This window comes from Rhinolophus sinicus, chromosome 14 (assembly GCF_057876585.1).
Source record: "Rhinolophus sinicus isolate RSI-liver-muscle chromosome 14, RSI-T2T, whole genome shotgun sequence".
In the NCBI taxonomy this organism is placed as follows: domain Eukaryota; kingdom Metazoa; phylum Chordata; class Mammalia; order Chiroptera; family Rhinolophidae; genus Rhinolophus; species Rhinolophus sinicus.
Genome location: NC_142514.1, coordinates 23,609,148 through 23,622,691, shown reverse-complemented (window position 1 = coordinate 23,622,691; position 13,544 = coordinate 23,609,148).

The window sequence follows — 13,544 nt, the reverse complement described above, 5'->3', positions numbered from 1 at the left end:
CTGGGTTGAACAGAAGTCCCCTTGGGCAAAACCAGGTGAGCCTCACATCTTCAATAAGGGAGACTGATTGGCCAAGGAAGGAACTCTCCTAAATGGGTCTAAGTCTCCCCTTTTCCACCAAAATATATTGCCACCAGTGGGTAAAACATGGAGGAGAGATGAAGATACAGCAAGCTGAAAGCTTCTTTTCCCTTGGGTTGGAGACTCTCCTTCTCAAGGGTGGGCAGGCGGAACGGAAAAAGGGACTGAGTCCTGGTGAATGGTGTGGTCCAGGAAGTCTCATTGTCCCCACAGGACCAAAACTCTTCTCACCTTCCCCTCAAAACCAGGAAGTTGGGGGATACCTGTAGAGGGATGCCACCACATCATTTCCCCTCTTAGAGACACCCAGCGTGACCTGGGGAAATCCCTTTTTCCCCCAAACAGCACCAGTAGGAGCCCCAACTGGTGCTGTTTGATGGGGAAAAAGGGATTTCCCTAGGTCAGTGGGAGTCCCAACAGCACGGAATAAACCAAGCAGACCAAAACCCCACCACAAAGACTCTGCCAATTAAATTGCCATTGGAAGCATGGTCCAAAAAATAGGCCAAAGCCCACATGCTAACCCTAAATAAAGTGACTACCTGGTGAAATAAAAGAGTTAAATAGGATCAAGAGTCTCCTAACATACTGGAAAAAAATGTCTAAAATACAAATGAAAATTACCCATTAAAAAAAAACCAAGAATATCACAACTTGAATTAGAAAAGCCAACTGACGCCAACCTTGAGATGAGCTGTTGAAATTATGTGAGAAAGATTTTTAAGTAGTCATCATAAAAATGCTTAATAATTAATCATGAATTTTCCTGAAACAAATGAAACAAATACAAAATCTAGACAAAGAAATAGAAGCCAGAAAAATAACCAGATAAAAATTATGAAACCAGAAAATACAATAACAAATGAAAAACTTGCTGGATGGGCTCAACAGGATAGAATTCATGAACTTGAGAACAAAACAATAGAATACATCTAATCTGAACAAAAGAGGACAAATAGACTAAAAATAATAATAAACAGAGCCTCAGTCACCTGTGGGATAATAAGATCCAACATCCGTATGTGATCAGAGTCACAGAAAGAGAGGAGAGAGTTGTGTTGAAAGAGTATTTAAAGAAAAATTTACTGAAAACTCCCCAAATTTGGCTAAATACACAAACCTATAGATTGAAGAAGGTGTATAAACCACAAACAGGATAAACCCAAATAAATCCATGCCAGGGCACTTCATACCTGCACTTTTGAAAAATTGAACAAGTCTTGAAAACAGCCAGAGGAAAAGGACACATTACCAATAAGAAAACACCAAATTGAATGCAGATTCTTCATCTGAAACCATGGAGTCCAGAAGGAAGTAGCACAATATTTTTCAAGTGATGAAAGAAAAGAACTGTTAGCCATGAATTTTATAACTGGCAGAACTATTCTTCAGGAATAAAGAGGGAAATAAAAACATTTTCAGAAGGAAAATTAAAATGATTTGTCACTAAAAGACCTACCTTTGTAGATTGGAAAATGAAGTTCACCAAACAAAAAGAAAATATGAAAAGAAGGAATTTTGGAATATCAGGAAGGAAAAGGGAACAAGGGAGAAAACAGAATTATAGGCACACACAATAGACTATCTTTTTCCTCATATATCTTATAAATAATATATGATGATTAAAACAAAAATTATAACACCTGATACTCAAGACAAAAATATATAAAAATAAGAAAGACAAAGGGACCGAATGAAGTTGAAGTTTCCACATTTCACTCAAAGTGGTAAAATATTACCAGTAGACTAAGTCCACGTATGTGTATTGTAATACCCAGAGAAACCACAAAGAAAACTATATAAAGAGATACACTTAAAAGCACTATAAATAACGAAGATGGAATCCTAAAAAATGTTCAAGGTTAAGAAGAAAAGAAAGAAAAAAGAAATAGAGGAATGAGAACCAAGTAAATAAACAGATAATAAAATGGCAGAGTTAAACACTAACTTATCAATAACTACCTTAAATGTAAATGGTCTAAATACACCAATCAGAAGATAGACAGAGATCGGTAGAGTGGATAAAAAAGACATGATCCAACTATGTGCTACTTATAAGAAACTAACTTCAAATTCAATGACATGGGTAATTTGGAAGTACAGGCATGAAAAAGTTATACCATGAAACACTAATTTTTTAAAGGCAGGAATGGCAATTTTAATATCTTATAAAGTAGACTTCAGAGAAAAGAAAATTATAGAGACAATAGGAGGATCAGAATAACACTATAAATGAACATAATTTAATTGATATCTCTAGTACACTCCACTGGACAACAGAATACACATTTTTTTCAAGCACCCACAAGACATTCACCAAGATGGACCAAATCCTGGGTCATGAAACAAATCTCAACAATTTAAAAGAACTTAAATCATATAAAGAGCGTCCTCTGACCGCAATAGGAGAAAGGAAATAATAAAGACAAAGGAAGACATCAATAACGTTGAAAATACCAAATGCTGGCAAGGAAGCAGAGAAATGATCACTCATACATTGCTAAGGGGAGTGTAAAATGGTGCAGCCACTCTGAAAAGCAGTCTGGTCGTTTCTTTAAAAACTAAACATGTAATTATCATAAAACCTAGCAATTGTACTCTTGGGCATTTATCCTAGAAAAATGAAATTTTATGTTCACACAAAAACCTATACATGAATGAACATAGAACTTTATTTTTAATAGCCAAAAATTGGAATAAACCCAGATACGGTGTATATATAAAATCTGTAAGATTTTAACTAGATGATACTGCCAAACACTTTGACCTAATGTGGAAGAAAACAGATAATATTCAGGGCATGTACAATGTTCACCAAGATAGATAATATATTGGGCTAAATACAAACCTTCAAAAAGTTTTGAAATATTGAAATCTTACCAAGAATATTTTTAACCCACATTAGAAATAACTAATAATAAGATATCTAAAAAGCCATAAAATATTTCCAAATTAAATAATACTTCAACATTACCTGGATGTCCAAGAAGAAATCGTAAGAAAAATTAGAAACTAGTTCACACTGAATGATAATGAAAACACAACCTATCAAAATTTATAGCATGCAGCTAAAGCAGTACTTAGAGGGAAATCTATAGCTTTAAGTGCTTGTATTAGAATGACCAAAAATCAATTATCTATATTTACAACTTTAAAAGCTATAAAAGAGGTACCAGTTTGGGGTAAGATGGAGTTAGCACCTCCATCCTGCCTCTCCCTCTGAATGCAGCTATAAAACGTGGGCAGATTATATGGAGCAGCAATTTGAGGACTATGAAAAGAAAATAGTAACAAGTAGATTGGGGAAGAGGACAAGAATTCAAAGTACTACTGAACTGATGGTGAGTTTACCAGATTTTTTTCTCTTCTAGTATCCCCTGACTTAATCTCATTGCAGCCCCCAAACCCAGAAGTGAGCACAGAGGTGCAAAAAAGCAGAGCTCCCAGAGAAGCTCTCTAGTTCTGGCTCAAAGAGTGGGGAAGGTCACTTCTAATACTCAGAATGAGCAAAGAAAGAACTGGTTTAGTCTCAGGAGGGTGGGGCAAGACATCATTTCTTTCCCCATTGTCTGTCTGTCTGTCTTCATGTACTTTGGCCTTGGATGCTGGTGCAGTTATAGCAGCATGCGGCAGAGTGGGGTAACTAAAGCTCCAACTTGCTGGAGAACCAAAAATGAGCCCTAAATCATAGAGAGGGAAGAGCTAACAAAAGCCATCTCATAATGTTGTTTTGAATTCCTGGGCTCACCTGCAAATTGCACATGTGTGAATCAGATGGTAACTGATCTGATCAGTATATCAAAGAATTTAAGAACTAAACTGACAGACAGACCAAACTCCAGGTCCAAGACTAGCCTCTGGATGGCACACATAGGGGGAAAGATTCAAATAGTACTGCCAATGCTTTGAAAGCTAAACTAAATTGGAACAACAATCCAAGTTCAGAAGGCCTGAATTTGAAGCCTGAAGTTATCCAGGTAAATTGCCTGCTAAAACAATAATATCTACATCTGCATAGGATTTAAATAAGATTCAAAGTCTAACATAATATTCAAAATATCTAGAATATAATCCAAAAAAGCATTCATACAAAGAAAGAGGAAAATCTCAGATTTCATAGTAAAAGATAATTCACAGATGCCAATATTGTGAAGGCACAGATGTTGAAATTACCTGACAAAAAGTAGCTTTTACAAAAATGCTTCAACAAGTAATGTAAACACTCTTGAAACAAATGGAAAAACAAAAAGTCTCAGAAAAGAAATTTTCGACTGAAAAACATAATAACTACAATGAAAAACACAACAGATGGGTTCAATAGCAAAATGGAGATGACGGGAAAGAAGGAATTTGAGGATAGATCAATAGGAATTATCTAATCCAACCAACAGGAAGAAAGAAGGTTAAAAAAAAAAGAATAGAACCTCAGGAACCTGTGGGACAATAACAAAAATGTCTAACATCTGATACATACTACAATACACTTAACAGAAGAGCAAAAGTTCAAGATTGACAACAAAATATTACCAAGGATATGAAGCAACCAGAACTCTCATATATTGCTAGTGGTGATACAAAATAGTACATCTACTTTGAAATAATTTTTGACATTTCTTATAAAGTTAAGCCTAGAACTACCCGGTGACCCACCAATTCCATTTTTCTTTACCGAAAAGAAATAAATGTCCATTCAAAAAGTTGTTCATGGAAAATTTATTCTAATAACCAAAACCCAGAAACAACCCAAATATATATCAGTATAAGAATGGGCTTTAAAAATTGTGATATATTCAAACAATGGAATACTAATCATCAATAAAAAGGTATGCCACTGACACATGCAACACAGATAAAAAAACATAGATATTATACAGAGAAAAAGAAGTCAGACACGAAACTTTCATATTATATTAGCCTATGTATATGAAGTTCTAAAACAAACAAACCAATGGTGAAAAAGTCAGAACAGTCTGAAAAGTCTGAAAAAGTCAGAAAAGGTCAGAAAAGTCTGGGTTGGGGATAGGAATTGATGGTGAGAATTCATGTAGCAACTTTGTTGATAGGGGTGTGGGTAACACAGATGTATCCATGTGTCAAAACAATACAGCTTATATTTGTTAATTTTAATGTATATACATTTTATTTTAAGAATAAAAACTATTTTTAAAAATATAAAGAAAACAAAAAATAAGGAGCCAGCCATGCAGAGTGAGGGGGCCAAGCCCGATTGTAACAAAGTACTTGTCCTGTTTGAGAAGGTAAAAGTTCAGTGTGGCTGGAATCGAACTGATGAGGAAAGAATGGAATGAGAAAACAATTGAGTTAGATATAGTCCAGGTCACATAGGCCCAGTTAAGTCAGCAGAAGGAGTGTTCATTTTATCTAAAGTGTAGTGGAAAGCTATTGGAGGTTTTAAGCAGGGAACATGGTCCAATTTGTGTTTTTTGAAAGATTACTCTCACTGCTATTACTCTCACCGGGGAATAAATTGGAGAAGCCAAGAGCCAAATCAGAAGAGGCCAGTGTAAGAAATGAAAGTTACGGGGACTAGTGGATGGCAGCAGCAGAGAAAGGAAAGTCTACGGTTTCAGCTATATTTAGGAGGGGAAACGACTGAACTTAATAACAAATTGGATGTGGAGGGAGACTGAAAGAGAGAGAGAAGCAAGGATGGCCTCCAGGTTTCTGAACTGAGAAGTTATGCAGAGGGTGGTGCCATTTGCAAAGATGGGAAGGACTAAGAGAAGTTCCGATGCGTGGAGAGAGAGGAGCCTGAGGACATTTGGACAGGATAAATCTGAGAATCACATGGAGGGATCAATGAGGTTTTCAGATATGCACGTGTGGAAGTCAGAGGAGAGTTTGGTGAGCGTATCAATTAGGGAGTCACCAGCCTGTGATGCGATCAACTCTGGAAATGGGTGAGAGTGTGAAGAAAGTGAAGAGAGAGCAAAAGTGCCAAGGTGAGTGTTGGGGACACAGAGAAGACCACACAGAAGTTCATCACACAGCAACTGGGTGGAGAAGGGGAAACCTGTGAGAAGACTTAGAAGTAGCCAGAGGAATAAGGGAAAAACAGGTATTTGGAGGAGGAGGAAATAATCAACGGTGTTAAATGAAACTGAGAGGCTGAGTAAGAGTAAAATGAGGCAGTGGTGTCTGCGGGATTTAGTAACAAGGGAGTTGCTGGTAACCTTGACAAAACTAGCTATAGTTGGAACAGTGGTAGCTAAACCCAGACTGCACTGAGTAAAAGAATAAATGGGAGATGAGCAAGCGTAGTGTATTATGTGGTCATCTCTTTCTAGAACTTTGCTAGGAATGGGAGCCAAGAGAATTGGAGCACAGAAGGTTTGCAAGAGGGAAAGCATGAAGCCAGCCTCTTGGGGAGTGGGAAATGAGGTATCAGGAGAAGTGTGGGATCGCTGGCCACTGATGAGGGTCCTTCTAAAGACAGCCTGATTTTCATGTGGGATCAGTATATTTCTTAATGAAAATCTCAGTGAAGGAAGGGGTCAAATTAAAAATGATACAAAGCATGGATGTGTGATGTGCTTAACCTTCTTGGATGCAGGCATGGAGAAGACACATGGTTGAGTTCATCCATATTTGAAATTTCTCAGAAGAGTATAATAGATAAGAGATGAGCAAGGGAGTTGAGGCTCTTTGCAAGGATGTGGTTATAGCAATGGACCACAAAATCCCAGTGATAAAATCTCAGTGACAAAGCGATGCTGATAGAGGGTGGAAAAGTGTATGTGTGCTGGGCAGGTGAGAATCAATAATTGGGTTTCAGAATAAATGAATAGAGGGGGGCACTTGAGAAAGTAAATGTAAGGCTAGATTGTAATCAGAGGGCAGGGTGCTGGAATTATAATTCTGGAAGTAGCAGGTACCATTTGGGGTGATACTTTAGAGTCCAGGGGGAAGCTTGAACATCAGTTTTGGAGTGGAAGAAAGTGTCTCTGGAGGATGAGAAGGTATAAAAACCCAAAAGATAGGTGTATTAGTTAGCGAGGGCTGCCATAACAAAATACCACACACGAGGTGGCTTACACTGCAGAAAATTATTTTCTCATTGTTCTGGAGGTTACAAGTCTGAGATAAAGGTGTCAGCAAGGTTGTTTTTTTCTAAGTCTGCTCTCGTTGGCTTGTAGATAAATGGCTGTATTTTCACTGTGTCCTCACACAATCATTCCTTAGACTATGTGCTTATGTGTGTGCTCTCATCTCTTGTAAGGACACCAGTTATACTGGATTAGGACCCTTTCATCTGACTTCATTTTAACTTAATTAACTCTTTAGAGGGCCTGTCTTGACAATGTTTCTCTCCTTGACCAAACTCTAGTTAGCTACTCTGAACTCTGTTCTCAAATAGGTCCTAGGTTTTAGACTTCCATGTCCACCTCTGCTTTGTCAAGTTTAGCAAGGATCCTGCTAAGTCATTTTTATCAGCATCTCCCCCTCTCAACATCTGATCTTCCTCGATATCTGAGAGGTTCCCCATCCTCCACCGTCCCCCAGGTTGCCTGCAGCAAGAATCTCGTTAGGTCGGTTTAGACACATGCCCCCCTTACCCCTGATGCTTCACCTTAGTAATTTTCCACCCACCAGTCCCCCTACCTGGTTCCTTGGCTATAAAATCCACACTTTTTCTTGTATTCAGAGTTCAGCCCAATCTCTCTCCCCGACTGCAGAACCCCACGGCTGTTGTCCCTAGACCTGTCATGATAGACGCCTTAAATCAAGTCTGCCTTATCATTCTTCACACATTCTTGTCATGAATAATTAATTTAACCATCTTCAAATGAGTCACATTCTGAGGTACTGGGGGTTAGGACTTGAACATGTGAACTTGGAGAAGGTCACAATTCAGCCGATAACAACAGGGTACGAGATGAGTCATTTATGTGGACGTTAGGGTACTCAGCCACTGGGGCATAAAAGGAGATAAAGAACCAGCAAGGCTCCAGTAAAAGGGGGGAATCACCAGGCCAGTGGTAGCAGCAATGGGGTGTGTGAGGGGAGCTGGGGATACGCTGATGCATGAGTCTCAAGAGAGCAGCCACTTTTGAAGAGAGAGAGAGAAAGAGAGAGAGAGAGAGAGAGAGTCTAGAAGCGGCCCTGAGAAGTGAAAAAGACAACCAGGTCTCCCTCCCTGGTCCCAAGGCCTTTGGAGATAATATTTTCAGGGTTGTAATAATAATAAAAATTAGTATTAATAATAAAAATTATTATTATTATTATTACAACCGGGAAAATACAGTTCCCAGATGAAAGAGATGCCTCAGCAGTGATCTCTTCGGGCAATAGCCATGTGTTTTCAAAGGCAGGAGGTGGATGGGATCTTGGGAGGAGAGGCTGAGGATAAGAGGAATTTGCTAATCAGAGCGGGAGTCTACGTCTGCAGTGCCTGGGCCCCAGCCCTGTGTGCACCTGTGTGTGTGTATGCATGTGAGCGTGTATGTGCGTGCATTCCATCTATTTCAAAGCCATCATTCAGTCTTTCCCATCTCCAAAGCAATAACTCACACTGTCTACTGCCCACGTGGGATATTTTCACGACTTTAAATTTGTGGCTAGCAGAACCATGCTTACTCAATGGTAAGATTAGGACACCTGTGAAATGGCAGCTGATTCGCCAATTGAACTTTCAAATTCATTTGTCAGTTCGTTCCTGGTGAGTAGTGCCCCCAAGAGCTCCCACAGTCAGCTCGTTCTCCATTACTCCAAGGACAGCTTGAAGTTAAAGAATCCCATCCTGGGATTTGGTGTCTCTGTTGGCCTCTCTCATCAAAAACATCGGACTAAAGTTCCAAGGGCTCAAAATGCCTCTGTTTTTGATTCACGTAAGGCCAGGTGATTCCTCCTTTCAGCGTTGTATATTAATGTTCAAAATAAACAGTCAGCTGTGCAGTGGCTTAAACTAATCCTACAAGACACATTTAGCCAAATAAGCATGTGCAAATGCAGAAATGTGGGTTTTGAACTGGAACAGCTGAAGGACAGGATGTGCCTGCACGTTTAGTGGAATGAGCCAGGCACTTTAGGAAGATGATGCATTGCTGAAGACTGTCTAGAAACAGAAAAATGAACCCGAGCCAGGGCAGGCTCCCTCAGCTTATGTAGAGAGGAATCCGTAATGCGGGCCTTAAGAAAATGGGTTGCATTTGAACTATTTTAATCACTAAGAAGAAAGGAATCAGTACTTTTGAAAAGAAATTGAATATGTGAGACTATTTGGGCATCTCACTTTCAATAATAATAAATTCATCATGTAAATAATTTTATTTTCATTCATTCAACCAGAATTTTTTTTAATCTATTTTGTCTCATGTCTTATGCTAGGTGCTGGGGATATAAAAAAGGTAGGACATCCCTAAGACGTCCCAATCTAGGGGAAGACAGTCACAGAGGGTATCAATTCCTATTAGAAAACGGCCTCAACTAGATCCTGACTCCCAGCTTGTAAACTCAGGAGCCCAGGGCAGAGGGCATCCAAATTTGCAAAGTTTTATTGCATCAGGTATTTTCCAGAAAAACATTTATTTCACATGGATATGTGCTATTTTAAAGGAGAGTGAATGAAGTTATGATTAACAAAAAGAAAAGAAAATTTCAAAGCTTTTCTGCACTCATGGAGCTCCTAGCCATTGTGTACTTTCTCAGTCAGTGGATACCAAAAGTACAGCTACATCTGGAAATCCAAGAACTATTTTGAAGGTCAAAAAGGGGCTTCAAACTAGGAAGAGCTGGTAACCACAGGTCTAGTCCCTGGCATGGGATCACTGCTTCCTAGTATAATCCAGCCCAGTGGGAGTGCAGGATTAGATGTTTCGTCTGACCCAAGGCTGACCCTCCACCTGGGTTCCAGATTCCATGCCCCTTTCCTCCTTGGGAACCACACTCTACCGATGACCTCTTCTCTTTAATATCTTCACTGTCGTCTTCTCTACTAGATCTTTTCCCTTTGTCCATATATATGCTCAACTCTCTTTCACCTTTGGAAGAATATTCTCTATTGTGTCAGTTGTACAGAAACTTATTGGGCTTCTGTATAACTTTATCTGGAAAATGCTTGATAGAATACCTGAGAAGGTGGAAGTTTATCTCAGAATAATGAGTAGACATCGGCCAGCAAATATAGGAGCAGGGGGTACAATGGGAGTTCCAAGCCTTTTATCTTATCTCCTAAAATATCTCTTAAAACCATTCGCTTTTCTCCATCTTCAATGTCAGCTAGCCCAAGCTGCCATCAGCTCCTGCCTGGATATCATAATGTTCTCATAACTGATCTAACTGCAGTTACTCTTACCTCTTATTTGTCTGGTCTCTATACTACAGCCAGAGTGGTCTTTTCACAATGTGACTCTTCCCAACTTCTTGCCACCACCTCTTCCAAAGCCCTGGTGGTGTAGCCTCTGCCTAAATCTCCTGCCTCACTAAACGTCCTTCATTCCCTCACACCTTCCTGTCTATCCCACATTGGCTTTGCAGTATTCCATATTTGCTCTGCTCCCTCCTCTTGCATTTTTCCTCAGCCTGAACTCAGTGTTGGGGAATTCGACTTCGTTTTAAGAGCAATGGGAAGTCTCTGAAGGATTTTTAAGCAGAGTGACAACATGTGATCTGACTTACATTCCTAAAAGAGCACCCTGCCTACTGTGTGAAGAGTGAATTTGAGGGAGCAGAGGATGAAGCAAAGAGACCAGTGAGGAGGCTATTTCAGAGGCCCAGGTAAGAAATAATGGTCGTGTGGACCCAGGTGATGGCAATACAGATGGAGAGAAATAGGCTTATGAGATATTGGGAACTGGAACCAGTAGAATTTGCTGATGGATTCGGTGACAGAGAGTGAGGGAAGTGGGGTAACTTAAGGATGACCCTCCCAAGATTTTTACTTTCGCACTTGAATGACTGCTAGATTCATTTACGGAGGGAGAACCTGTAGAAGGGTCGGCTGTGAATGGTCACTGTCCTATGTCTACTGATCACCTGCTCTGTCCACCTCTTTATGGGCTGTGAGTTGTTAGAGTAATTGGGGTGTAAAATGCTTGATTAGGAGCAAACTGAAAGATGCCAATGTATGGAGAAGATTTAAGAGCATAGCCTATTTAAAGCATCATGACGTTCGCTCCTTAGTGATGAACTTGAGAGGTTACCTTGCTGGCCCATGAGCCAGCATTCATTTATCTCCATATGTCAGCCACTCCTGTCTGTACTTCCTGCCTTGGCCACTTCGATGCCATTTCTTATCACTTCAACCTCTCTCTTACCAATACCCTTGCCCCAGTGTTCCCCCGGTTCAACTTCTGGCAACACACCAACTTCAAATGAATCCAATTATTGTTCATATCTGGTTGCTGGATATCCACACAGATTGGTGCCACTATAAATCAGTGGTGCCACTCTAAATGCATGGTCTCCAACTTCAGATGGACCCTTCGTGCTACCTGACAATCCTTCTCTATTTCCCTTGTCATCTCTCTCTCATTCTCCAGGTGGCTAGTGCAGATTTTAACCCTCTCTTAAGCCCACTTCCCCTTTTCTCTCAGCAGATGACTTCATTCCTACTTCACAGAGACTATTCAAGCCCTCAGAAAGGAGAACTTCCTCAGCCTTCTTCCATCATTGATATCCTTACTTAAGTCTAAAACTATCCTTTCTCCAGGAAAAGCCATAAATATCTGGAGATTAAACAACATGCTTTTAAAGAACAACTGGGTCAAAGAAGAAATAAGAGGAGAGATCATAGATACATAGAAACAAGTAAGAATGAAAATACATCCTATCAAAATTATTGGGATGCAGTGAAAGCAGTAATAAGATGGAAATTTATATCATTACACGCCTATCTCAAGAAACAAGAAATATCCCAAATAAACAACATCATGTTACACCTTAAAGAACTAGAAAAAGAACAAATGAAACCCACAGTCAGCAGAAGGAAAGAAATAATAAAAATCAGAGCAGAACTAAATGAAATAGAGAACAAAAAGACAATAGAAAAAACTAATGCAAAAAAGAGCTGGCTCTTTGAAAAGATTAACAAAATTAACAAACCCTTGGCTAGACTCACTAAGACAAAAAGAGAAAAGACACTAATAAACAAAATCAGAAATGAAAAAGGGGAAGTTATCACGGACACCACAGAAATACAAAGGATCATCCAAGAATACTATGAAGGACTATATGACACCAAATTCAACAACCTAGAAGAAATGGACAAGTTCTTAGAAACATTTAGCCTTCCAAGACTGAACCATGAAGAACTGGAAAATCTACATAGACCAATAACAGTAAGGAAATTGAATTAGTCATCCAAAACCTTCCCAAAAGCAAAAGTCCAGGACCAGATGGCTTTACTTGTGAATTCTACCAAACATTCAAAGAGGATCTAATATCTGTCCTACTCAAACTCTTCCAAAAAATTGAAGAAGAGATAATACTTCCTAACTCATTTTATGAGGCTAACATTACTCTAATACCAAAACCTGGTAAGGATAACACACAAAATGAAAATTACAGACAAATATTTCTGATGAATACAGATGCAAAAATCCTAAACAAATTTTTAGCAAATCGAATACAACAATGCATCAAAAAGATTATTCATCACGACCAAGTAGGGTTCATCCCCGGGGCACAAGGATTGTTCAACATAAGCAAATCAATCAATGTCATACATCACATAAACAAAATAAAGGACAAAAATCATATGATTATATAAATAGGTGCAAAAAAAAAATTTGATAAGATACAACACCTATTTATGATTAAAACACTTAATAAAATAGGTATAGAAGGAAAATACCTTAACATAATAAAGACCATATATGACAAGCCCTCAGCTAATCTCATAATTAATGGGGAAAAACTGAAGCCTTTTGCACTATGTTCAGGAACACGACAGGGATGTCCCCTATCACCTCTGCTTTTCAACATAGTGTTGGAAGTCCTCGCCAGAATAATCAGGCAAGAGAAAGAAAGAAAAGGCACCTGAATTTGGAATGAAGAAGTTAAAATCACTCTTCGCAGATGACATGATGCTATATATAGAAAACCCTAAAGACTCCACCAAAAAGCTATTAGAAACAATCAACGAATACAGTAAAGCTGCCAGCTACAAAATCAACATACAAAATCCATTGCATTCCTATATACTAACAATGAAATCTCAGAAAAAGAAATACAAAAAACAATTCCTTTCGCAATTGCAGCAAAAAGAATAAAATACCTAGGAATAAACTTAACCAAGGATGTGAAGGACCTATATGCTGAAAACTATAAGACATTTTTGAAAGTCATTGAAGAAGACACAAAGAAATGGAAAGACATTCTGTGTTCATGGATTGGAAGAATCTACATAGTTAAAATGGCCATATTACCCAAAGCAACATACAGATTTAATGCAATCCCCATAAAAATCCCAATGGCATTTTTAAAAGAAATAGAACAAAAAA